General features: G+C 41.9%; 1 long non-coding RNA gene across 1 annotated transcript in view; it reads right to left on the bottom strand.

Annotated features, from left to right (window-relative positions):
• The window catches only part of LOC150087400 (uncharacterized), a 66,145-nt gene extending 40,524 nt beyond the window's left edge, over positions 1-25,621 (bottom strand). Inside the window, exons 1-2 of the long non-coding RNA XR_016546881.1 lie at positions 25,592-25,621; positions 21,658-21,733 (exon numbers count right to left, since the gene is read on the bottom strand). This is a non-coding gene — a long non-coding RNA (uncharacterized LOC150087400). The remainder of the gene's footprint in view (positions 1-21,657; positions 21,734-25,591) is intronic.
• Positions 25,622-25,931: the final 310 nt, after the last annotated feature.

Below are 25,931 nucleotides of genomic sequence, written 5' to 3'. Positions count from 1 at the left end.
AAAGTGTAAAGTAAAGTGTAAAGTGTGTTTAGGGTCAAACGGCACCAGGGGTTCCCCCCATCTCCGCGTAGTTTACATTGTGGGTGAACCAGTTTACTGGAAAAGCCAGAGATTTAAAAGTGTATGGACTTTGTATATGTGTGATGCCTTGTACCGTTGTTCATCTGGTCATTTAGCCGCCAGACCTCTACTGAGGCCCGACGTTGCCCCACTTTCGCCCCGTGGAGGCAGACCAGGTATCCACTAGTATATAGTTCACTCTGGCAGGTCCTGCCACCTAATTTCCTGAGATTTCAGTGGCTAGGACCTAAAAAAAAAAAAAAAAAATATATATATATATATATATAAATATATATATAAAAATAAATAAATAAATAAAAATGTGATCACGTTGAGGAGGAAGTGCTATGAGGTCAAAAGAATGGTGGGCGAAATTGATTTTCAGTTGTGGAATTTAGATTGTGTGGGGCGTTCACTAGTGTGCAGGTAGAGTGGGGAGGGAGACTGAAGACTGGGGGGGAGATAGATAGAAGTATGGAGCCGATAGGGAAGACAACTCCAGTTTACAGTGGGGCATGCCCATGCCCCACCAGAAGGAAAAGAAGGGGTGGCGAGAAGGGGAGGTGACAGCAGGGCTGTCTCCTCATCCTCCGCCAGGGAAGGGTAGAAAGTAGGCCAGGCAAGGGAGCTGGCCTATTCGCCAACAGGGCATACATGTGGAGTGGCTTCAGTCGGGTGCCAAGGCGTCAGGGCTGCCCCATTTGGTATTCCCAGGAGTGGAGTGAAGATATCTCTGTCCAGGTTTTCAGTCCAGGTCTGTCTGACATTTGTGCAGATCATGCTTGGTCTTTTATTAAGTAGTTACTCGTGGGATCCAGGTCCGTCCTCTGGTCGATATTCAGTAGGATAGGCTTCAGTCACAGTCAGGGTGGACTCCCGAAGGTCCGATTGTAGTCAATACGATTGGTTAACAGTTCTCAAATGGAATCGGTGTCCTCTGTCGGTCAGTATTTGGGAGAGTGCAGTTCAGGCACAGTCCAGTTTTATCTTGGTTCGTCATTTGTTGTGATTGTTGTATTTATCCTAGTTGTCCTAGGTTTTCCGGCAAAGGAAGAGTCTGGCGTCTTTCAAAGAGGCACTGAGCAAAGTTGGTTAGGGCATTGTAGGTTCCCTCGTCCTCCAGTAGGTAGTGCTCCTGATTTTTGGGGTTGAACTGGACTCGTGTGATGAGGTGTCCACGCAGATCTTCGTACAGTTCACACTCGTGTAGCAGGTGGTCCCAGGTCTCGAGGGAGCCACATGCGCAGGCTGGGTTATCTGTCAGTCCAAAGAGGTTTAGCTTGTGGCGGATAGCTCCATGTCCTGTGAGAAGGTAGGTGACGTGGAGACCAGGGCAGAGCCATGTCGGATATTTTGGGTACACCTTTTGCAAGTTCGGAAAGAACCTTCGCGTGATGTCTCCTTTGTCAGAAATCGTCCACCGTTGTTGCCATATCGATGTCAAGTACGTTTGCAGCCTGTATTTCTCAACTTTACAGTTATTAGCCGGGTCCGTAGTGTGGTCCTGGAAGGTTGTGACTTTGCCACGTCTGAGTTGCTGAAGCATGCCATTGCGAGTCACCTCAAGATCAAGAGGGAGAGCGCCTGTGATCACTTGTAGTGCATGAGTAGAGACTGTCTTGCATGCTCGGGTGAGGGTCAATAGGATGGGTCTATGTATGATATCCAGTCGTCTGCGGTTTACCGCTGTTGAGGCTTTGTGGAACCAGACACCGAAGGCGTATGCGATTGCTGGGATAATGGCTGCTTTATAAAGGATCGCAAGTGTGCGCCTTTTCAGGCCCCAGTCGCAACGTGTGACTCTGGCAAGCATGGCAGCGTATTTTTTCATCTTAGCCTGTATATATTTTAGGTGTGGGGTGAAAGACAGATTACGGTCCAGGATAACTCCCAGGTACTTTAGTTCTGTGACTAGCTTAATTGTCCTATTGTTGATTCTTATTTGCGGCGGTCTAGTTGGGGTTAGGTAGCCCTTGAGTAAGATGGATTTAGTCTTGGTGGCCGAAATGGTGAGCCGATGCCTTTCCGTCCATCCTTGCAGTGTGGTTACTGCTGCATTCGCGAGAGTTTCTAGTTGGGCTCTTGAATCTGCAGTAAGGGCTAGGGACAGGTCGTCTGCATAGGCCAATGCCTGTACACCCCCTAAGTCGAGGGAGAGGAACTCGTCCAGTACATAGTTCCACAGGAGGGGGCCTAATACTGAGCCCTGGGGGCATCCTCGGTGTATCTGTTGATCTACCTTGCAGTAAGGGGCCTGTACCAGGATCCGTCTGTTTGTTAGGTAGCTTCTTATGCAGCTGAATAGATTTGATGGCAGTTGGGCTGCCCTGAGTCTTGCGAGGACGCTCGGCCACCAGAGGGCGTCGAATGCCCCCGCAAAGTCTATAGAGATGAGGAGAAAGTATTTTTGTCGGCAGCTCTCCGCCATGTTAAGGATATATTCCAGTGCGTCGAGGGTTGAGTTTCCAGGTTTAAAGCCAAACTGTTTGTTTGCTGTTAAGTTAGCTGTGAGGTAGTGTGATTCAATCCTATGTCTGAGCAGCTGTTCCAACACTTTGCTGAGCACAGACAGGAGAGCTATTGGCCGATAGGAGTCCGGCTTGTGCTGTGGTTTTGAAGGGTTTTTAAGGATCAATTTAATGTTTGCCACCTTCCAGTCCGTAGGGAACCAGCCTGAGTGGAGACAGTGGTTGTAAAGGTCCAGGAGCAGATTCGGGGTGTACTCAGCCACTTTCCTTACTATTTCCGGCTCGAGCATATCTAATCCTGGGGTTTTCCTGTTTCTTATCTTGTTAATAGCAATTTGGAGTTCTGCTTGGGTGAATAGCTCCTCCGTCCTGGGGGATTTGTATGCATCGTTGGCTTGGCATAGCAGTTGCTGTTCAGGAGTGTTGTCTCCTTCAATGGATTTATAAGTGGCGTCTAGTATATTTTTTACAGTGTCGTGCCAGTTGTTGGTCATGGCACCCTGGGGAGTGATGGTGGAAGGGGTTACCTCCCCCCTTGGCAGCTTATTTGTGACTATCCGATAGATGATACTCCAGGGGTTAGAGTTGCCGACAGTAGAGACCAGATGCTCCCAGGACAGCTTTTTCCGCTGCCTGATCGTCGCAGTATAGGTGTTCCTGGCCTCCCTGTACTGTTGCCTGAGTGGTTCCACCTCAAGGGGGGGCCAGGTCCGTCTGGCTCTTAAAAAGGCGCGTCTCTTCTGGTTCATTTCTCTTCTTAAAATATCAAGTTCTTGCGACCACCACGGGACAGCTCCCGGCCGAGGGGTCCTTTTCCTGATTGCTTGATTAGCCGCATTTACAATGGCATTGGTGACAGCGCGTTGGTGTTGGTCCGGAGTTTGTTTGTGGAGCTGTTTGGATGGCAAGTTTTGTGCATTTCTAGTGATGGCTTCTTTGAATTTTCCCCAGTCTGCTTTGTTGACAGCATATCTATTCTGTTTGTAACAGTTTGTCTGAGTACGGTGGAGTGACCTATGCATAGTAAAGGTGATAGCCCTGTGGTCGGAGGAGGTCCAATCCTCCTGCACTTTCCAGTCATTGAGGTGACCGGCTAGGGATCTAGTTGCCATGGTGGCATCCAGTGTGGCCTCCCAGAGAGTCGAACTGAATGTTGGTAGATTATTAGAGCGATTTATGACAACAAAGCTGCTATTGGCCAGGAACTCCTCCATGTGTTGCCCATTTCTGGAGCCTCTACGCTCTGGGGTCTCACTGTGCCACAAAGGTGAGCGGCAGTTTAAGTCGGCGGATACAAGGATCTTGGCTCCTGCTAGTTCGGTTTGCACTTTATGCAGATATTGAATGTACGGGAGGATATCTGCTTCTGGACGACAGTACAGGGAAATAATGTAGAGTTCCCCTAGAGAAGTTATGATGTGTGCACAGGATGCCCACTCGTGACACAGGTGTGAGATCTTGGTGACAGTTATGTTGGGGTTTCGTACAACAACTGCAGCCCATGGGGTTGCTCCATCCATTTGGACAGTTTTATAGCTGGGTGGGTATCCTCGGACAGCACCTGCACAGGTATAAGGTTCTTGCAGCAGGAGAATGTCTAGATTTTCTTCTTCGGCCCTTTTCCTTATCTGTCCCGCTACAGCGATGGCTCGTTGTGCATTAAGTTGGAGGAATTTAATGCAGCTGTTGTTGTAACTTTTAGGAAGAGTCCCCATAATATATTCTTGATTGTTGGGCGCTTCTTGCTTTAATATATACCGGGCATTTGTTATCTCTGACTGAATGTGTGTGGGGGAGTTTTTGCCACTTGCAGTTTGCGCAGGCTGGGTCGCTTTGTTTATTTGGACAGTTTGCATAATTGTGCCCCTTCTCAGCACAGTGTCCGCAAGTTGGCTCCTGCTGGACGCACGTGTAGGTGGTGTGGCCAAATCGGCAACACCGGAAGCACTTTGGGACTGCGATGTGTTCCCTGAAGCGGTGGGAGCTCCAGTTTATATATATCCTCTCTTGTTTTGTTATCACCCTCCATGCCTCGGGGGCCAGTCCGACCACCCAGTTTATTGAGCTACCATTCCCGCTCTTGGTTTTGTGTTTAGGTACCAGTAGACTTGCGTGGTCTCTGTCTGGTAGATGTTGTTGGAGGTTTCTTGTGTATATCTCCTCGCAGATGGAAGTGGGGGTCAGATCCGGGTCTATGCCGAATATAACAATTGAGGGGCCTTTTTCTCTAGGCAGCTCAGCAGAGAGTCCGAGCGTCGGTATCTTGGCGTTATTTATGATCGAGTTGGCATCGTCTTTTGTTTCCGTCTCGATTATTACCCCAGTGTTACGCGTTTTCCTGATGGCTCTAATCTTGGCTGTTTTGAATTCTTGCGTCAGAGAGTCAATGACTTTCTTCTTGACCTCTTCGCTAGTTTTAAGAGTATCAGTAGTGGTTGGTTTAAGAACCACAAGATGTGGTGTAGGGAGTAGCGTCTTCCTGGGTGCAGACTTGGTATTGGTGGTGTTTGTGATAGCCATTGTTTCGCCAGTGAATACTGGATATTGAAGTGGGCAACCCACAAACATCGACTCCCCCCTCAGCAGAGGACCACCAGCATGGCCGACCAACTCCAAATCCCGCGGCTGCTTCAAATAATCAGCATGAGGAGAACTGTGACCACAGTCAAAATGCTGGTTGGCAAAATCAACTCTCCTGACTTCTGGGATATATGCCAGTGGCATGTTCCACTTCCTTCCTGACGAGCCACCCTTCTTCTTCAGCTACAACGGAACAGGCTGAAGATCAGTGACAGATTCCTACCTGGACAAGTACTTCCTACAGTACAAGCCCTGCTAATGATCGGAGTTACCTCCAGAAATTCGCTTCTGATCGCAATTACAGGCGCTCGTTGGCCGAACTTGTTCCCCTTTTGTTTGGCCCCTGATGTCGACTCATACCGATATCTCCATCTGCTATCTCCTATGAGGCGCATAACGACACGTCGCAGACAAATCGACGAACTGTCTCACAAGAAAATGCAATACCAAACATCAAGTTGGCACTGAAATATTCTGACTTGTGTGAATATGCTTAAATATGTGCTTTGTACATATGAACGTGTACATACCTTGGTGTACTGTCTGCCTCACAACTATGTACATACTCATATCTATCGAATGGCTAATGCTACGTTTTTAATTGTTATGTTATCTTTTATACTGTACAAATTTTTATATTGTACATATTTTTATATTACCCCATATCATTGTCAAGCCCCTGGCCTCCTGGCTGTGGCGGGCACATTATTGTATCTGTATCTTTACTGTACAATAAAGATTTCTTCTAACACAGAGAACGATCGAAGTACATGCACCGTATAGGAGGCTAACCAGACAAATCCACAGGGGGTGCCCGCAGGGCTCTGTCCTAGGACCGCTGTTATGGAATATAATTTTAGATGAATTCCTGGCCCTTGATATTGGCGAAGTCGGCGCCCAGGCCTTCGCCGATGATTTGATAATAACTGTTGCTGCTGACTCACGAGCGCAGATCGAAGAAAAAGCCAACCACGCAATAGGAATTTTGCAAAACTGGGCTACAATCCATTGCCTGCGGATTTCTCCAAGTAAGACCTGCTCGGTACTCCTGAAGGGCAGACTCGACCTTGCCAGACCACCGCAAGTGAAAAATCCAAGGCACCACAATAAAACTTGGAACAGAAATCAAATATCTCGGAATCATCATTGACAAAAATCTGTCTTTTCAGCCCCATCTAAAGTACATTAAACAAAAGATACGGAAATATTCTGCATTGGTCGCAAGAGTGACCAGGAGGGACTGGGGGCTAAACAAGCAGACCCTGTCCCTCTACTACAAATTTACCTTCATCCCGGTCATCACATATGCTTCACCAGTTTGGTAAAAAAAGGTAACCACAGTGGTAAATAGAATAACCTTGGACAGCATCCAGCGGTCAATAATTTTGACAATCACACGAGCTGTCTCCACAGTCAGCACGCCCGCACTCCAGGTTCTGGCCCGAGTCCTCCCGCTGGACTTGGAAATCATCAGATGCGCCCTGACATATAATATGGCAAAAGAAATACCGTGCACTATACTGAACTTCACGTTGGATCTCGCCAACAGTAAGCTTGAAAAAACCAGACTGCTCGACCACCTCCGACAGGAATAGCAGGATCGGTAGACAGAATCCACTAAAGGGGAAATCACCAAGAAGTTCCTCCCTAGCGTAAACAGAGTCTTTCCAAAACTCCCGAGTTGGTTCCAACCGGGGCTCCACGTCACCTTTCTGCTCACAGGGCACGGGCCATTTAATGCAAAACTATCTAGCTTCCGAATCACTGAGGATCCCCGTTGCCTCTGTGGCTACGAGGAGACATGGCAACATCTCATGTATGACTGCGACCAGTATGAAGACCTGCGATGCAGGCTCATCACTGCTGTCACCTACTTCCCGCAGAACATGGAACAGCATCTTCTCGACTCGGAACAAGAATACAAAGCCCTTACCATTTTTGCACAGAAACTCTTTGCTAGAAGGCGAGCACTTATAGCAAACCACCATGTACAGCACCCAGAAGCTGATGATGAATCGCAAAACCAGGAATAGAGAAAAACCGGAATACACAAGAAAACTGTACCAAATAACCCACAACCACGAACATGACCATCATTCAGCCTTGTTCACGAGGGAACTGACAACCAGGAAGACCTACGTCTGAACCAGAGACAACCCGACACAGGACTTGATTCATGTATGACCCTGCGACTGGGATCTGACTCCTACATTGTAAAAGATCACCAAAGAAGGTCCGGTTCAGATCACTTGGACCCCCAAGTGCTCACAACTGTCAATGCCTAATGGCGATCTGTACCGGGCTCCCTTGCCTGGTTCCTTTACTCCCTTTCCCCTGGTGGGGAGGAGGAGACAGTCTTGTCTCCTTACCACCCCTGCCAACCCTGATTCTTCTCCTGGTGGGGCTTGGGACTGCCTCACTGAAAATCCATGGGTCGCCTTCTCTATCGTCCCCATACTTCTGTCTTTTCCCCCAGCCTTCAGGGTCCCCCCTACTCTGCCTAATACGCCAGCGTATAACCCCACACAAACTGCAAAAACTTAACTTCGTCCAAATTAAACCGCATACACCTCAATTGGCTTTTCTAATTCCAGCGCTCACCCCTACCGAGTTTTTTTTTTTTTTTTAGGCCCTAGCCACTCAGGAAACTAGGTGGCAGGGCCTGCCAGAGTAAAACTTCATTCTGTGTACCTGGTCTGCCTCCACGAGGCCAAGTGTGGGCAACGTAGGGCCTCAGTAGGGTTCCAGCGGCTAAACGGCCAGATGAACAACGATACACAACACTACACATATACAAAATCCACACACTTTTAAATCTCTGGCCTTCCCAGTGAACTGGTACACCTACAATGAAAGCTGCGCGGAGATGAGGGAAACCCCTGGTGCCGTTAGACATCAATACACTTTACACTTCACTACACCACAACATCCAGGTCCAGGAAACCTGTGTGCACAAACCCGCTATACAGGATACGATATCTGACAATTCAGACGACGCCATTGCAGGCCTAATGAGCAAAAAACGATACAAGAAGACTTTCCCCAAGAATGATCGGGCGACACGAAGTACAAATAAGGCCAAAGATCCTAGCGATAATGCTGTTACCCAGGCGGATCATTCCGAGGAGGGGGTCAGACAAGCCGAACCCCCCTCACTGGATCCAACACTCCCAGATGGAACAACTCTGGAAAAAATGCGCTTCCTACGAACGCAACCGGAAGAGCTGATGGCCAAATCCAGTAGCAGGATTACTACAGAACTACGCGGAGAAATAATCACCATATGGAATAAGATGGAATCGATTTTGGTCAGTGAACATCTCTTGCAGAAAAAGGCACAAACAAAACAGGAAGCCTATCTGGACGAGCGGGGAAAACAAATGCAACAGCGCATCCCCTCATATGCAGAAGCGCTGAGGAGCTCCAAAACACCCAACAATGTGACAATACCTAGCGTTCTACTACCCAGGAAAAAGACGCTCCTACCACAACCAAACCTCGTCATCCTTAAGCCAGCAACAGAAGATGCCCCTAAATCGAGCGAAGAAATCAAGACCTCGGTTACTGCAAACTTAAATGGAGATCTGAAAACAATAAAAATCAATTCGAAAGACAAGAAAAGTAGAGATAATTATCGAAACGGAGACAAAAAAGATGCAGAGACCCTAATGAACAATCAAAAAATACCAACACTAGGACTTGTATCAGAGGCCCCAAAAAGGTAAGGTCCCTCAATTATAATCTATGACAGATAAAAACCTGGCCCGGGAGACTAAGGGAAGAAATATACCACAGGAACCTACAAGAGAGCTTTCCTGATTGCAGCTCAGACACGCTCATCTTCCCCAAATACCAAACCAAGTCCAGGGATGGTAGCAAATATCACTGGGTCATTGAATTGGCCCCGAAGGTGAGGCAAACCTTGAGTACACAAAGCAAGATATTCATTTGTTGGGGAAGCCACAGATTCAAGGGGCATGTGTCTGTTCCCAAGTGTTACAAGTGTTGCCATTTCGGCAATACTACTCACACATGTGCTCAAACTGAGTCGACATGCCGCCACTGTGGGAAGAAAAGACATAAATTTGCCAACTGTCCTAACGAACTAGCTCAGCCGGTATGTGCAAACCGCAAGGCACAAAAAAGACTACAGCCACTCCATAACGGCCAGCAAATGCCCAATTTACCAAAAGGCGAAGAGCGCATACCAAACCGGCAAAGATTATGGGTATGCTGCCTAATAGACGCAGTACGAAAAAGCTTAAAATTCTACCAAATCAATGCACAGAGGGCCCGAGTTGGCGCCTCCGTAGCTTTCATGGCTTTATGTTTGCTTCTGATAAACTGATCACGGGTTCTTGAGCATGCAATCCTGTCTAGAGGGTCTGATGTGGCTTTCCATTTTGCATAGATACATGTAATTGGTACGAATACTGCTGTACAATATAGTAAGAGAATCTTCCTATTTAGTCCCCAGTCCGATTTGCAAATGCGGATCATTGCTGCAGTGCATTTCTTAATCTTCGAGGCGAGAAGATTAATATGAGAGAAGATGGTTAACCTCTCATCTAAAATTACGCCAAGATGTTTTAATTCAGGTACAAAAGGGATTTCAGGTATAAAAGGGATTAGAAGAACCAAATCATCGGCGTAGGCGAAGGCAGAGATTTTGTCAGGTTTTTGCGTGAGCCAGCTGTCCAAAACTATGTTCGAGAAGAGGGGTTCCAGAACCGATTCCTGGGGGCATCCTCTTGAGAGAGAGATTGAAACAGTTTTTGACGCTGCAGTTCGGGTAATAGAATTCAGCCAGCAGGTAATAGAGTGCAGCCTAGCTGTGGGTGACATTGGTTCAGGGCATCCCAAGGAAAAATGGATGCTGCAAAACAGCATTTCTGTTGATTGAGCAGTGAAGGGCTTATCACGGTTTTACCGTTTTCTTAACTTGTACCTGGTGTTGCTATGATGTCTTGGACATAATTGAGAGAAAGAGAGCTACTGGTAAGTGGTCTGACATGAAGGCTATTTCTGGCTGGCTGTCAAAGGTGAGGGTGTCTATTGCATGGATTAGATCAAACTGGTTAGTGCCTCTGGTAGAGGCAAAATTCTGGAGGGTCAGACCTACTGCAGCCAGATTGTAGGATAACAATCTGCCAAAACTGTTGGCCTGAGTTAATATTGAAGTCTCCACACATAAGTAATGTTGCTTTGGGGGTGACACTGATTAATGATCCAGTTGGAGACCTCTTGTATAGTGCTCTTAACTGAGGGCGGGGGGGTGTAGACTGTGCACACGTCAAGTCTGTTGCCTTGGACGCTGAGTGAGACCCTTGCTGCTTGAAACAGTTCTGTTTTCAGAGTTGCTGAGCTAGTCGGTGAAAATTTGTGTATTGAAGAGAATGCCAACACAACCAATTCTCCGCTCTCTGAAGGCAAAAAATTCCAGAGAAGCAAGCAGGTTGAAGAACGCGAGAACAGCCAAATCTCTGAGATGCATATCACATCGTACAACTTTGATAGGAGAAGATACGAAAACCAATCAGGAATTAGTATTAGCATTGGCAACAAGGTGCAAGGAAATAAAACGTATACAGCACCAATAAAAAAAAGCATCGTCCTGCCAATAATTTGTTAAAACTCTTTTTTTATTATAAAAGATTTTTTTTTTTCAAAACTCACATATTTTGGCTATGTTAGCTTTACAAATCTGGTCAAGTGAAGCAATATAGTAGGAACATCATTCATTGTACGAAGGTCATAGTGTGATGTATCCTCCAACAGGTGTAAGTTCTTAGTAGCGCACGGACTGAGATGATCAAATCAAACGCAGTTAGATTTAAAGTAAGACTTAAATTATTCGAACTACCCACCTTCACAAGGCTAGTGGAAGTTTATTCCAACAATTGACTCTTTGGCTGAATTCAAATTTCCACCCATTTATTCTTTAAATCCTATTTCAATTTTAGTTTCTCCTCTTGTTTGTATCAGATAAAAGGTAAAAATAGCAACAGCATTTATCTTAATTAATCGTTTTAAAGCCTCATACTCTTAAGTTTGGTGACCACGCAAATGCCTAGTTTCCAGACCACAATTCTTTCTCCGGAAGAATATCGTTTTATGTCCCAATCAATCTTGCTTCTTTTGGCTACACCCGTCCCAAAAGATCCTATATCTTTCCTAGAAGGAGGTTTCCAAACCTGTATGAAGTATTCATACAGGTTTGGAAACAAACCTGTATGACATAATAGGGTTTACAGAGACGTGGTGCCACCCGGAAATTTGGGATGATGAGTTTCAGTACGGCTTGTATAATGTATTTAGGAAGGATAGAGTAGATAGAAGGGGTGCTGGGGTAATGCTTCTTATCAGAAGCAGCCTGAGTGCGACGATAGCTTTCCCGGATTCAGACATTTCACATGCTACTATAGAGTCTGTATGGTGTGAGATAATTGGAAACAAAGGTATAATGCGAGTAGGAGTAATCTACAGACCAGGTGATTGTGAAGATTATGACGAAAGCCTCTACATGCAAATGGAATGGGCAAGTAAGCGTCAATGCCTTATTATGGGTGATTTCAATTTGCCTCTAATTGATTGGAGTAAATGGGAAGGAAACTCGACATGCGGAACAAAATTTTTAAATCAACTAGATGACTGTTATTTGTATCAACATGTCAGGGAAAGTACTAGAGAAAAGAATATCCTAGACCTCATCATCACACATGAATCAGATGACATAACAGGGCTGACAGTAGAGGAACCAGTAGCAGGAAGTGATCACGGAGTTCTACGGTGGATGATGACGAGAGAGGTAGCAGAAGTAAAAGGCAAAGGAATGGGTTTTAATTTCAGAAAAGGAAATTACGATGCCTTAAGGTACTACTTGGCCTCTATTAACTGGGTAGATATCGCGCTGAGAATGAATACAATTGAACTGTGGTACGCTTTTAAAACATTAATCACAGATGCCTTGAATGCGTATATACCATTAAAAAAATACTCCACGAGAAGGGTTCCAAGTTGGATGAATAGTGAAGTTGCCACATTACTTGAGCAGAAAAAGGTGGCATGGAAAGGTTACAGAGCAATAAAAAGTACTGAAGCCTATAACAGCTACAAGGTGATGTGTAATAGAGCCACAGAAAAGGTTCGACAGGCGAAGGCAGTTTATGAGAAATCACTAGCAAACAGAGCAAAGAGGGGGGATAAAGAATTCTTCACATATATAAATGCCAAGAAGAGCAGGACAAACCAGATCGGACCTTTACGTAAGGGAAAGGGGACAGTAATAAATACACCAGCTGCCGTTGCAGATGAACTCAACAGTTATTTTGCATCGATATTTACAAATGAAAAGCCTTTTGTGGCAATGGGAAATTGTGGGAGCGAAGTTAAAAAATATGTAGTAGTAGTAGTAGTAGTAGTGGCACTTGATGCAAGAAAGCAAGTGTAGGAGCTTATGCAGCATCAGCCAAAAAAAAAAAAAAAAAAAAAAAAATCACACCATACCCTCCAAATGCCTGTCCAGTTCCTCCTTAAATTTATTTAACCTATCAACTTCCACAACGACAGATGGAAGTTTGTTCCAGCAGTTAACCACACGCTGGCTAAAGGCAAATTTCCGCACATCTATTCTACATCTATCCTTTCTTAATTTGAACTTATGTCCCCGTAGGTTCGTATTCTGAACAAGTGGGAGGATCCCATCAGAATTCAGCGTGCTCAACCCATTCAAGGCCTTATAGACCTCAATCAGATCACCGCGCAGGTGCCTAGTCTCCAGCCACTGCAATTTGCAGAACTTAAGCCTCTCTTGGTAAGAGGATCCCTTCATTCCCCTCACCAATCGTGTTGCTCTTCTCTGTACACGCTCAAGCAAATCTACATCCTTCCTAAAATGAGGCCTCCAGACCTGTACGCAGTACTCAAGGCGTGGCCTGACCATTGCCTTATACAGAGGGACAATCACCTCCTTTTCCCTGCTAGCAAAATTCCTATATATCACTGACAAAACCCCATGACCCGCCCTAGCAGCCCGTCTACATTGCTCAGAAAACCTCATATCTGACTGCACAATTATTCCCAGGTCCTTTTCATTTTCTACCACCTTAAGTGTAGTACCACACAGTTGGTACGTTTCTCTCGGGTTACTTCTACCCATATGCAGTACTCTGCATTTGTCAAGGCTAAACTTCAGTTGCCACCTCTCAGCCCATCTGCCCAAATTATCTAGATCCTGTTGCAGTAGCACACTGCCATTACTGTCATTAACAACCCTGCCAACCTTCGCGTCATCTGCAAACTCCGACATTAAGCCTGATATACCCTCATCAATATCATTGATAAATATACAAAACAACAGTGGACCCAACACCGAACCCTGTGGGACTCCACTAATAACATCAGTCCACGAAGAGCAGCACCCATTGATTACCACCCTCTGTCTTCTCCCACTTAACCATCCTTCCATCCATTGCAGCAACTTACCCTCAATACCACTCTGCTCCAATTTGTGCAGCAGTCCCCCATGCGCAACAGCATCAAAAGCCTTCCCGAAATCCAAATATATGATATCAAAATTATTTCCCGCATCCAGCTCCTCTGCAACCAATCAAATCTGTCAGACAAGACTTTCCCCCAACAAACCCATGCTGCGTCTGAATTATTGCTGCAGTCCTGTCCAGACGATCCCGCAATGCATCTTTAACCAGTGACTCCATTATTCTACCCGGAACAGAAGTCAAACTAACTGGTCTGCAACTACTCGTGTCACCCTTCGAACCTCCCCTGTGAATTGGGGACACATTCGCACATCTCCAGTCCGTGGGAACCTCCCCTGAATCCAAGGACGCTCTCACAACCATGGCTAAGGGTTTGCTTAGTTGCTTTGCCGCCTCCTTCAATATAACTGGATAGATCCCATCCACCCCAGGTGCCTTTCTTATGTTTAACTTCAACAATTTCTCCTCCACTTTGCTCTCAGTTATTACAAAATCATTAAGCACACTGCTACAATTTGATAACCTTCTTCCATTTTCAAACTGTAATAATTCCTCACGTGTGAATGTAGATGCAAAATACTCATTCAGCCTGTTCGCCATCTGAGCAGGATCATCAACAGTCGAACCATCGATGTCAAGTGGACCAATCAGATTCATCCCCCTCCTTTTAGAGTTCATATAAGTAAAGAAATCCTTGCTGTCTTTCTCAGCATCCCCCGCCAAAGACCTCTCGCAATCCGCCTTCGCCCGCCGAACCTCCTCTGTGACCTGATTACAGACCAGCTTATATCTGCTACAGGCTTCTGCGTCGCCTGATAATTTATATGCATCCCATGCATTTTTCTTCTCTGTCACGAGTCTCATTAGTTCATTTGACAACCATTCAGGCCCAAACCTTGAACAATATTTCTTCATCGGTATGAAAAGTCTAGTAGCTTCCACGATTAATTCCTTGAATGCTTCCCACTTAGAATTTACTGTTTGTAACATCGTCAGTTGATCCCACTGTACAGAATTTAAAAACTGCCTGAGACCACTGTACTCCCCTTTACGGAAGCAAAAACCCTTTCCTTTACCCCTGACGGTAGTTACCTCTTTGAGTAATTAATGATATTGAAATTTCGCAAGATTATTTAATGAAAAAACGTTCGAGCCTACAGACCAGTAAGGCTCCTGGAGTTGATGGAATATACCCAATAATCTTAAGAGAGGCGGCAAGCGAGTGCATTGAACCATTGAGGCTAATTATGCGAGCATCACTAGACTCTGGGGAGATTCCCTTGGATTGGAAAAGTGCAAATGTATCTCCCATACATAAGGGTGGCTCTAAAAGTGAAGTTGGAAATTATCGACCTGTCAGTCTGACTTCAGTAGCAGGGAAAATCATGGAGGCAATGATCAAGGGTGGAATTCAGGATCATTTGGATCGAATTGAAATTCTCAAGGATACTCAGCATGGTTTTGTAAAGGGAAAATCGTGTTTAACAAATCTGGTTCGCTATTTCGAAAGGGTCACTCACGAGCTGGATTTAGGGAATAATTTCGACATTGTTTATTTAGATTTCAGCAAAGCTTTTGACTCAGTCCCACATGAGCGGTTGCTTTATAAGCTGGAACAGGTTGGAATCACTGGGAAAATCCTTAGATGGATAGAAGGATGGCTTCAGGGCAGGAGGCAGAGGGTTGTGATAAATGGCTATTCCTCAGATTGGGTTGATGTAAGAAGTGGGGTTCCCCAAGGATCAGTATTAGGACCACTGTTGTTTTTAATTTTCATAAACGACATTGATGAAGGGATAGAGGGCGTGATGTCTAAATTTGCAGATGACGTTAAAATTGGTAGAGTAGTTAATGATCACTGTCAAGCTGAGCTTCTTCAGAGAGACCTAGATAGACTTCAAGAATGGTCAGAAAAATGGCAGCTGTGCTTTAATCCAACAAAGTGTAAGGTATTACACCTGGGGAAACAGTAATCCCAAAAAAACCTATTCACTTGGTGGAGTTCAACTAAACCCAGTACTGGAGGAAAGGGACTTGGGTGTTACGATACGGTCAGACATGAAATTCTCTGAGCATTGTAAACAGGTTGCAAGGAAGGCCCATGGTGTCCTATCGATGATCTATCGAACTTTTGCAAGTAGAGATAGGGACGTGATAATCCCATTATATAAGTCTTATGTTAGACCACACTTGGAATACTGTGTTCAAGTATGGAGACCGCACCTAAAGAAAGACATTGAGCTTCTTGAAAGGGTGCAAAGAAGGGTAACTCGCCTGGTGAGATCGGAAAAAGGGCGTCCTTATGAAGAAAGACTTCGAATATGTGGGTTGCAGAGTTTGGAAACTAGACACCTTAGAGGAGATTTGATTGAGGTGTTTAAGGCTCTGAGAGGCATCAGTAAAATGAATGAGGACGAAATTTTCAAGATTATAAATGATGCTAGAACTAGGGGACATAAATTCAAGTTAAGGGGGGAAATGTTTAGACTGGACTGCAGGAAGTTTTATTTTAGCCAGCGAGTTATAAATTACTGGAATAAGTTGCCTTCATGGGTGGTAGAGGCCGACAGTTTGGGGAAATTCAAAGGTCATCTGGATAGTACCTTCGGGTAAGGGAAGCGCATAGGATGATAGGTTTAATTTCCTTTTTATTTATATTTTATTTTATTTATATATATATATTTATTTATTAATTATTATTATTTAGTTATTTATTTTATTTATTTATTTTTTTTTTTGTTTTTATCATTGTTTTGTTCCGATTTTTTTATTTTTATTTTTTATTTTTTATTTTTTTTTGGCTGGTGCAGCATAAGCCATAGGCTTTCTTGCACCATGCGGCCGTTACTAATACTAATACTAATACTATTCCAGATTTGACTTGACTATTGGCCTGACACAGAACGGGACAATCACCTTCTTGGAAAAATCACGTATATTGACAGAAGCTGCTCTAACAGTCTGTTCACACTGCTCAAAGAACTTCATGCTTGGCTGTACAATTACCCTAGGTCATTTTCTGTATAAACCACTTTGAGTGTGGACCACCCGAATGGCATTACTCTAGGATTACTGCTACCCACGTGCAGACTTATACATAATTAAATTTGCATTTGTCACTATTCAACCTCGCTTTCCATGTTGGCTCTGATCATGTTAATCTATTAAATCTGAGCGACTATTCAGTTTGCATAAACATCCACACGTTTGTCGATGATGTACAACTACTACCATACTATACATATATTCTTTAAACTACTTCAAGCAGTATCTTCAAATAGCCCTTGTGATAAAATAACTTTTGTTGCTTCTTCACAAGGGATTATAAAAAGTGAATGCCTGCGTCAACAGTGCTAAGTTCATATATGTCTCCGGGGTCGCAACAACTTTCAGATGCATCAACTCAAACAAATATATCTGTGCTGTCAGATCTCAGCGCTAACTCCTTCATTACTGATACTCAGAATCCAACCTTTTCTATTCTACAATCAAATAAATTCCAGGAACTACTCTTCAGTACTATGAAGAAAATTTTCCATCAAACTCAGCTAACCAGTGTACCTCATACTGCAAAATCTGATATTACCCTGGATTCCAATACACTCAACGAAGGAAATTATGAGCTATCCACGGAGATTCGTAGCATAAAAACAATATTAAATAATCAACAGGCTGAAATTTCTGACATCAACGCACAAATTAAAAAGCTCACGTCAATTACGTCTTGCCACTTAAGGGAAGCTAGGAAGAACTCTGACCCTACTCTTGAAACTATTATTCTCCAAGTGAACAAAAATTCATCATTACCTGACGATACCCTTAATACTGAGACCAGATCTTCATTTTCCACCGGCCTCAATACTCCTACTGCTGCAAATATTAATTTGCCAAAGCCAGCTAACATTCATGATTCAAGTCATTCAACAGAGCAATTTACTGCCAAACAGACACTGTCAGATGATTCTTCTGATGTAAATCGAACCGCTCCCACCACCTGCTCTCCTCTACGGAATACTTCTGTTGTACCTCTACTTTACAAGATCAGATCACCAAGGGGAATCCTCTTCAACATCAGTTAAGGCAACATATGCAAAAATAACTGCTGCCACATCCAATGAAGTCTTCAAACCTGTCTATAGGGTTGAAGCCACAGTGAGTAAACCTGCTTCTGATTGTCAGTCTCAAACGCCACACCAAAGATCCAAACAGAACAAACCCTCAGAAAATGCTGAAGCCTCTATATCTCAAGCTACTCTCTCCAAGCTTCCAGCCAAAATGCACCAAACTCAGAATGTAACTAACGCAGATAAATCTCAATTACTCAAACAAAAGTACAGTATCACAGTTATTCCCACTGAAGCCCAAATTTTTGTTTCTAGGCTTGGACCCACCACTAAATCTGAAGATCTAATCAACTAAATTAAATAAGAATATGTTTTCGGTGTGGATGTCCGTTCTCTGAAGACCTGGTGTTCCGCCTACCGCTCTTTTATAATAACATGCCTTCCATCACAAACAGAAAAAGTGCTGAATCTAAGATCCCCCTTATCAGGGACTCTAGTAAAACTTCACGGACAGACCGCCAAGGGAGTCCAAAATCTCATCTCCAAATGCATAGCAATCAGTGGCCCTGCTATCTACACATACTATGCTCTCCTCTCGTCATAGAATCCTCAGATCTCAACTGTTCAGTGTTTACCTTCAGAATTGCAGGAGTATAGTTAGAACCTAAACCACTTTAGAGAAATCCAAGGCTCACATATTTACGACATTACCTGCTCACTGAAACCTGGCTCTCCATAGATATTGATGATCAGGAGATTATAGATAGGCAATATACAATCCATAGATAGGACAGAGGATCTCGTAGAGGCGGAGAAGCTATTATACATTCTAACCATATACTCTATGAAATTATCATATTTCACAAATACTGAATCATTATATTGCCTTCTCCATCTTGTCAAGTTAAAAGTTTTATTAGTATTACTTTATATTCCACCTCCCTTAACTAATAGTAACCTTCAGTACTTAGAAAACTCTCTGGAATCTATCTTCCCGCTAATTCAATCTGCTGATATAGCAATGGTTTAGGCTGACTTTAACTGTCAACTGCCCAATTTAGGAGCTTCTCCATCACTGCGGACTAGGGCTCTCTTTAACATGCTTCACAGCTATGGTCTTGAACAAGTTTGCAATTTTCCAACAAGAGAAAATGCCTACCTTGACCTAATATTCTCTTCAACTCATATAGAGGTTCGGAAAGACAATCTTATATTCCACTCGGATCATTTGCCAATTACTTTTGACATCACTGTGACCTCTCATAACTTCAAATGCAGCTTCCGTTCTCCACGATTCAATTTCAGAATGGCTGACTGGCCTCTGCTCAACCTAGCTCTGAGTAATATGGACAAACAGCTCTTTGATGCTGTTACTGACATCGATGTGCTCACCAATAACCTGATCAACTGTGTCCACTCAATTATATCTAACATTGTTCCACATTCCCATTTGACGGCACGCTCTACCTACCCGCACTGGTATAACAGCGAATTAATACATAAAATTAAATCCAAAAAATTCTATAGAAACAAATATAACCAATCAGGTGACAGTCGATGCGACGAAATATTCAGCCAACTCCGCCAAGAAGTGAAAACCCTCATATTAAAATCTTACAATATGTATACAGAGTCAGTTCAGGATAGTTTACTTACTCACAGAGATATTAAACCATTCTGGAATTTCATGAAGAATAAGAATATAACCAGTAGAAAGTTACAACTCCATGACGCAGATGGAATTCTCTTATCGGACGAATTCAGTATTGCTCAAGAGTTTGCTAAACATTTTTCCAGAATCCAAACAAATGATACATTGAGACCTGTCTCATTTCCTAACTTCTCACCTGTTAAAGATGATATTGTCATCAACATCTTTATCACAGATGAAGATTTAAAGTCAGCATTAAAAAGCACGAGAAATGACTATACTAGAGGTCAAGATAACATTCCTGGCTTATTTTGGAAAATGACTTTAGCTACCTTAAAACCCCTCATACTGCGGATCTTCAACTTGTCTCTCAGGCAGGGTAAGTATCCTAAGCACTTTAAGCAGGTCAATATAGTTCCAATTTTCAAGAAAGGTGATAAAAATGATGTAACTGATTACAGACCCATGTCGTTGCAAAACAGTCTGGTAAACCCTTCGACAAAGCAGTACACAAACACCTCTTCGAATTCTTCAGGCCTTTAATTGATCAGGACCAACATGGTTTCTGCAGTGGCAAGTCTGTAGTCACAATTTTTTTTCCTTTCTGGCAATACACCTCTGAAGTCCTTGATAACCACCTTCAAGTTGATGCAGTCTACGCAGATATATCTAAGGCATTTGATAAAGTCCGCACGAACAACTTCTGGAAAAACTTAAGCAATATGGTATCCGTGACCCTCTGCTCTCATGGCTACGCAGCTATATTACGCATCGTTCCTTCAGCGTTATCTTCAATCAAGTGAACTCGGACCGTTTTTTACCACTAAGTGGAGTACGTCAAGGCTCTCCCCTAGATCCTCCACTTTTCATTTGTTTTCATAAATGATCTTCCTTCTTCCATCTGCACCTCCAATATTCAAGTTGCTCTCTATTCAGATGATCTTAAAATCTACTCAGCAATGTAGGAGATAACGGATTCTCAACAGCTTCAATGCGCCCTCAATAAATTCTCTCCGTGGCTATCTCTGAATGTTTTGCCTACAACCCCCTCGAAGTGCAAAGTAATCTCTTTCTCATCCTGCAGATCTCCACAACTAATAAATATGGAGTACACTATTAACTCTGTGACCATCGGAAGGTGTGACCAAGTTAACGACGTCGGGATTCTCTTCTCCAGCAGTGCGAAATTTGATATCCTGAAAATCACGCAATGCATTCAAAACACTGGAATTTATCAAACGGAACAAGTTCAAAAACTACAGATATGCTGTCATCCTTTATAAAACTATATTTCTCCCAATCCTTGAATTCAGCTCACCCATCTGGAATTCTGACACGAAAACTTTAACAAAATTGAAGCAGTGCAATTTTTTTTTTTTTTATTTGAAAAAAAATTTAATTTTGTCCATTACCTTACGTTCCATTATTCTCTATTTCATCACACAGTGTACTATGAATTGCTGTGTGATTACTTTCATCTGAGGCCTCTGTGCACTAGAAGAGTTATGGTTGACATCACCCTTCTAGCCAAAGCAATCCTTAATAAAATCAACTTCAATGCTCTTTGTAGACAAGTCAGGAACCTTACACTGTTTCGCCTTGACTTTGCCTCCATGGACTTTATGAAGTTCAGTCCACTGAACAGAATCTTCAAATCAGCAAATGACTCTCTCATTGCCTTCTTTGACAACTCCCAACCACTGATGAACTCCATCCACAAGTTTGCTTCTTCTCTTAAACTGCAAAGTGACTAGCTCTCATCTAATTATTGTAGTTTATTATTAATTTTTTTATTATTATTTTTCTATTCTCTAATTAATTTATTATTTATTTTACCGGTAACTTAATGCAATCCTCTTTTATACATATGATTTTAATTTTAAATCTATATCAATGTTTATCTTCCTGTTGGATCTCTTATTATTGTTATTAATTGTGTTCATTATTCAGATCTCAGATACACTGTTAATAGTTATCTGTTGTGTATCTTGTTGTTAAAACACTTATACGTTATACCTCAGTTTAATGTAGTTTATTTTTCTACATTAAACTGAGGTATAACGTATAAGTGTTTTAATCCATGGACCCCAGTACACTAGGCCCATTCGTTACTATCTTGTTGTTATTAATAATTAAAAAAAATATCAAAGCTAAAAGTAAATACTCGTGTTAAAATATGCATTAATAAGGTAATGTTTAAATAAATATAAAATGAATTCTTCTGCTCTTGAAATAGTAAAATTGTAACTACTATAAAATTTTATATAAAATTGCTATAAAATTATCAACCAGATATTTTTATTGTAAAATTAAAAATACCAAAATAATGATGTTACCTTCTCCACCTAATGGTCGGCAGTTTCCATCCAAACAACACTCAGTCGACGAATTGCAAATGATAGGAAAACATGCCTAAAACGAGACAAGTAAAATGCAAAAATAAAGTCAACTTCTAGAAAGGCATTTGCATATCTGAATTTCAATAGAAATGCAGAAAGGCATTTCAATATCTGAAAGAATAAATCACTATGATTAAGGGAGGTACCAGGTAGAATCCCATAGTCAAAAAAATGCGGAATTTTTACTTTTACACGATGACTAAAGCTTTGGTTCCCCGAAATATTGTTTTAGCCCCCCCTCCCCCCTCCATTACGTGATTTAACTATTTTAGAAAATCGTGGGACCGCTACTGACTGTGATAGTTATTACATATTTACATTCTTTGATTGTATCAGTTACACTAAAAGAAATAAATAATATTGATGTGTTGATCAGCGGAACCCGGGGTTTCCCCCATTAGCCGCTGGTAAACATCTTGTGGTGAGGTAAAAGCCAATGCCGGCCATTTTTATGTAACATTTTGTTGTGTAAGTGTAGAGTGTATGTTCTGTTGTGTCGCGACTGGCGCCTGGCTCTTAGTGGATGAGAAGCGGAAACATTAGGTCACCGCGTGTCACCCCCGAAACTGGCATCAAGCTCAACAACTTGGGAAAAGTCCAAATATGATGGAAAAGAAGAAATATGAAAAATGAAATAGTTTGGTGAAGTATGGGCACCGGTAAGGGAAGTAAAGAATAGAACAGTGAGGGAACTCAGATGGATCCATCAGAAAAGAAGCGCAAAGAATAAAATAAGAAAAGAACAGAGGAGAGTGGAGAAAACTTACAGCAAGTCTCAACATCATACAAACTAGTATGACAGAAAGAAGTCAAATATATACATCTTCAGAAAAATGACTAATAAATGAATAATAAAGATTATACAATATTATACATACAAAGATATGCTAAACATACACAAACGCCATGTGTTATGAGTTAACAATAATTAATTTGACATATTTGATCCAATCAGGCAGCAAAACGACCAATCCAAAATTATGTTTCAACAACCTCATGACTATTTTCCAAGTGCGCAAATCAAACACTAAAACCAACAGATTAAAATATAAAAAAAAAACTATCAATCATACTATTGTACAATTACATAAGGAGAAGAAACAAGTAACCCATATTAAATAAAGTAACTTGCACCAGCAAAAGAATGCCTGTATACATAACTACAAAACATATAGCATATATACAAGTCAACAATTTCAATACAAGTTCACAAAATATACCTATAATATCAAAGCAACGAGCAGTAATTCTTTAGCACTATAAAATATACATATTAACAGTAATATGAGCTTGCATACACATACCTTAAACGAACAATCATACATACACCTAATCAGTGGCTTCTATAAGTGAAAGTTCACAAGAAGAAACAATCAACAGAAAAACATATGGACACCACCCAAATAGATTCAAAGTTTCCAAAGAATTAAAAACTCAAATAATCCGTAAATTCAAAAGCAGAGGCAACTAGAATGGCAAGGATTTACACTCAATATTTATAAAGAAATACAACAAAAACTTATATGCATTCCATAAAATAGTTAAACATCTGAAACCATTACATACAACATAATGGTTCGCAACACATGAAAAACCACAACAAACTACACCAAATACAAATTCAACATCATATACACGGGTGTTCAAAGAAAGTGCATCACCCCTTAAAATTGTAATTGTCGTCCGAATAAGTATATAGCAATATTACTTACAGATTGTATCAGATAAGATTGACACGCGTGGGTGATGACGTAATATTGCATCAGCTGTTACTTTCAGCTATATAAGCACGCTCTGCAAGAGTTGCAGTCATTCCTTGCTTGTGTCAAGATGGCGAGTTACGTGCAGTTGACGCCACGAAGAAAGAGTGCTATTGTTGCTTTACTTGAGGAAGGATGTTCTTCCCGTCATATTGCGTATAGAGTATCTTGTAAATCAGTCGACAGTGAGTGGATTTCTTTCAAACTCAAGAATACTGGTTCTACTGATAGGAAAAAAGGAACCGGACCCAAACGAGTCTCTACATCAAAACCGGACCGCATTTTGTAGCACTTATGCCTTAAAAACCCTAAAGCTTCTTCGTCTGAGCTGCAAAGAGAATGGGAAGAACATACAGGAGTGGTAGCAAGTGTAGAAACAGTCAGAAGACGCCTCTTAAAAAATGGACTTGTAGCCCTAAGAGAAGCCCCTCCTCACACAAAAAATGAAAATGGCCCGATTCATTTGGTATAACAGGCATGTAAAATGGAACCACCCCCGAGCAGTGGAAGTCAGTTATTTTCTCGGATGAGAAGAAATTCATTCTGCATGGCTCTAATGGGAGACAAACGATTCGCCGTAGACGCGGTGAAGAATACCATTCAGACTGTATGGTGTCTACAGTGAAATTCCCAACCAGCCAATTGGCTGGTAGGGAATTTCATTGTAAATGCCAATGGATACCTGGCATTTTCAGTGAATGCAGTCCGTAAATGTCAATGGATACCTGACTATATTGGAAGGCAAATTGCTGCCAACCATTTCAAGCTGCCAAGTAACTGCATCTTTCAGGACGACTGTTCTCCTTGTCATCAGGCGAAAAGTGTAGGTAGACACTTCTGTAGTTACTTTAGCTTCATTTCTACATTAGAGGTTCGACAGCAATGTGTTTACATTTGTTACAGGTGAAAAAAATGGTTGGAAGAACGGTCCATTACAACTGTTAGCTGGCCAGAAAACAGCCCGGACCTGAATCCTATAGAGAACTGTTGGGATCGTGTGGAATCTGCAGTTGCCAGAAAGAAATCAAAGACCCTTCGTGAACTTCATAATTGGTGTTTGGAACCACGAACTATCAGTTGATTATCTTCAGAAATTGATCTTTTCAATGCCTAGATGGTGTGCTGCTGTCATCAGGGCCAGAGGCGATTCAACTAAATATTACTTTACACCTGGTGAACTTTTCATTTTGTTTTCCATTTAAAATGATAAAGTGAAGCAAATTCTGATAACATTTTAGCAATAATTGTGGTGTTTACCAAAACTGTTGTATGAAGGTTGGAAATGCTCAATTTGGAATATTTTGAGAGCACCTGTGAAATATTACTGAGCGTTGCCTTAACTATTAATAAATATCTTTTGTTTATATTTCTATTTGTGATGCTAATCATTAATGTAACATGCCATCGCGAAAAAGGGTTAGAAATGTGAAAGTTCTAACCCTTTTTCGCGATTCCTAGATAATATCTTTCTCACCGACGTGAATGAATTCAAATTAAATTCTTATGCTATCGAAATCACATTGCCTTTCACCGTCGAAATTATGGAGCTCTTTGTGGTCCCTTCAGAATCATTCCTCTTCACTCTAGACGACAACTCCATGAGTCACTTTTTGTCGACAACATCATAAACTATGTTATCGATTCTTCACTCTTCTTGAACAAATACCTTTCGCTATACCCCCGTTTGAATTTTCGTCATAAAACTGATTTCTCACTGCCTGTTCCTCGTACTCATCACTTACTTGGTAGTTCTCTATTTCGTTTCCTTCAGGTATTGAATAATTACAGCATTGATTTTACACTTAAAATCAATTAATTACTCTGTTTTCTTAATCTAAATGTTGTATATATTTTAATTCTCAATATTCTCATCATTATTTAGGGTCTGTGTGAGAAGCATGTATTTAAATAAATATTAATAATTTCATAAAATGCTAGAAATAATAAGTAATTCTTACTTACCAAAACGCTTGGTAATGTGACTGTCACAGCAAAAAAGTAAAATTCCATCAGAATTTCCTAATTTGAATACATAAAGTATTCTTACCATTTTAAAAGTATTAATAACTGATATTATTACAATCTAATTTTAAAAGGCTTTCAGTACTTACCGGGTCCGCGGTTTGCCCATTATTTTCCTGAAAATTAAAAAATTATATATAAACAAACAAAAAAACTAAACAAACAAAGAAATTTTTAAAGGTTTCATTACAAAAATTAGTCTCAAGTGCAATGCGCTTCAATTAAAAGACAACTGGGGCTCAGTTCCACGTATTTCTTTAATTTAGGCTATTTTATTGGTCCGAAATGTTAATTTCTATTTTACAATTCCTAAAATTAGCCTCATAAACTGTTTTTTCTTTCTTTTTTTTCATTCAAAAGGAGAGTTCTTCCCTATTCTCAGTTTATGGAAACGTCATGGGTTTATTTTGAAGAGCACGAAAACTGATT

This window comes from Mastigoproctus giganteus, chromosome 4, assembly GCF_048544385.1.
Source record: "Mastigoproctus giganteus isolate SK-2022 chromosome 4, ASM4854438v1, whole genome shotgun sequence".
NCBI lineage: Eukaryota > Metazoa > Arthropoda > Arachnida > Uropygi > Thelyphonidae > Mastigoproctus > Mastigoproctus giganteus.
The sequence above is the reverse complement of the archived record's forward strand: the minus strand, read 5'-3'. Positions and strand labels throughout refer to the sequence as shown.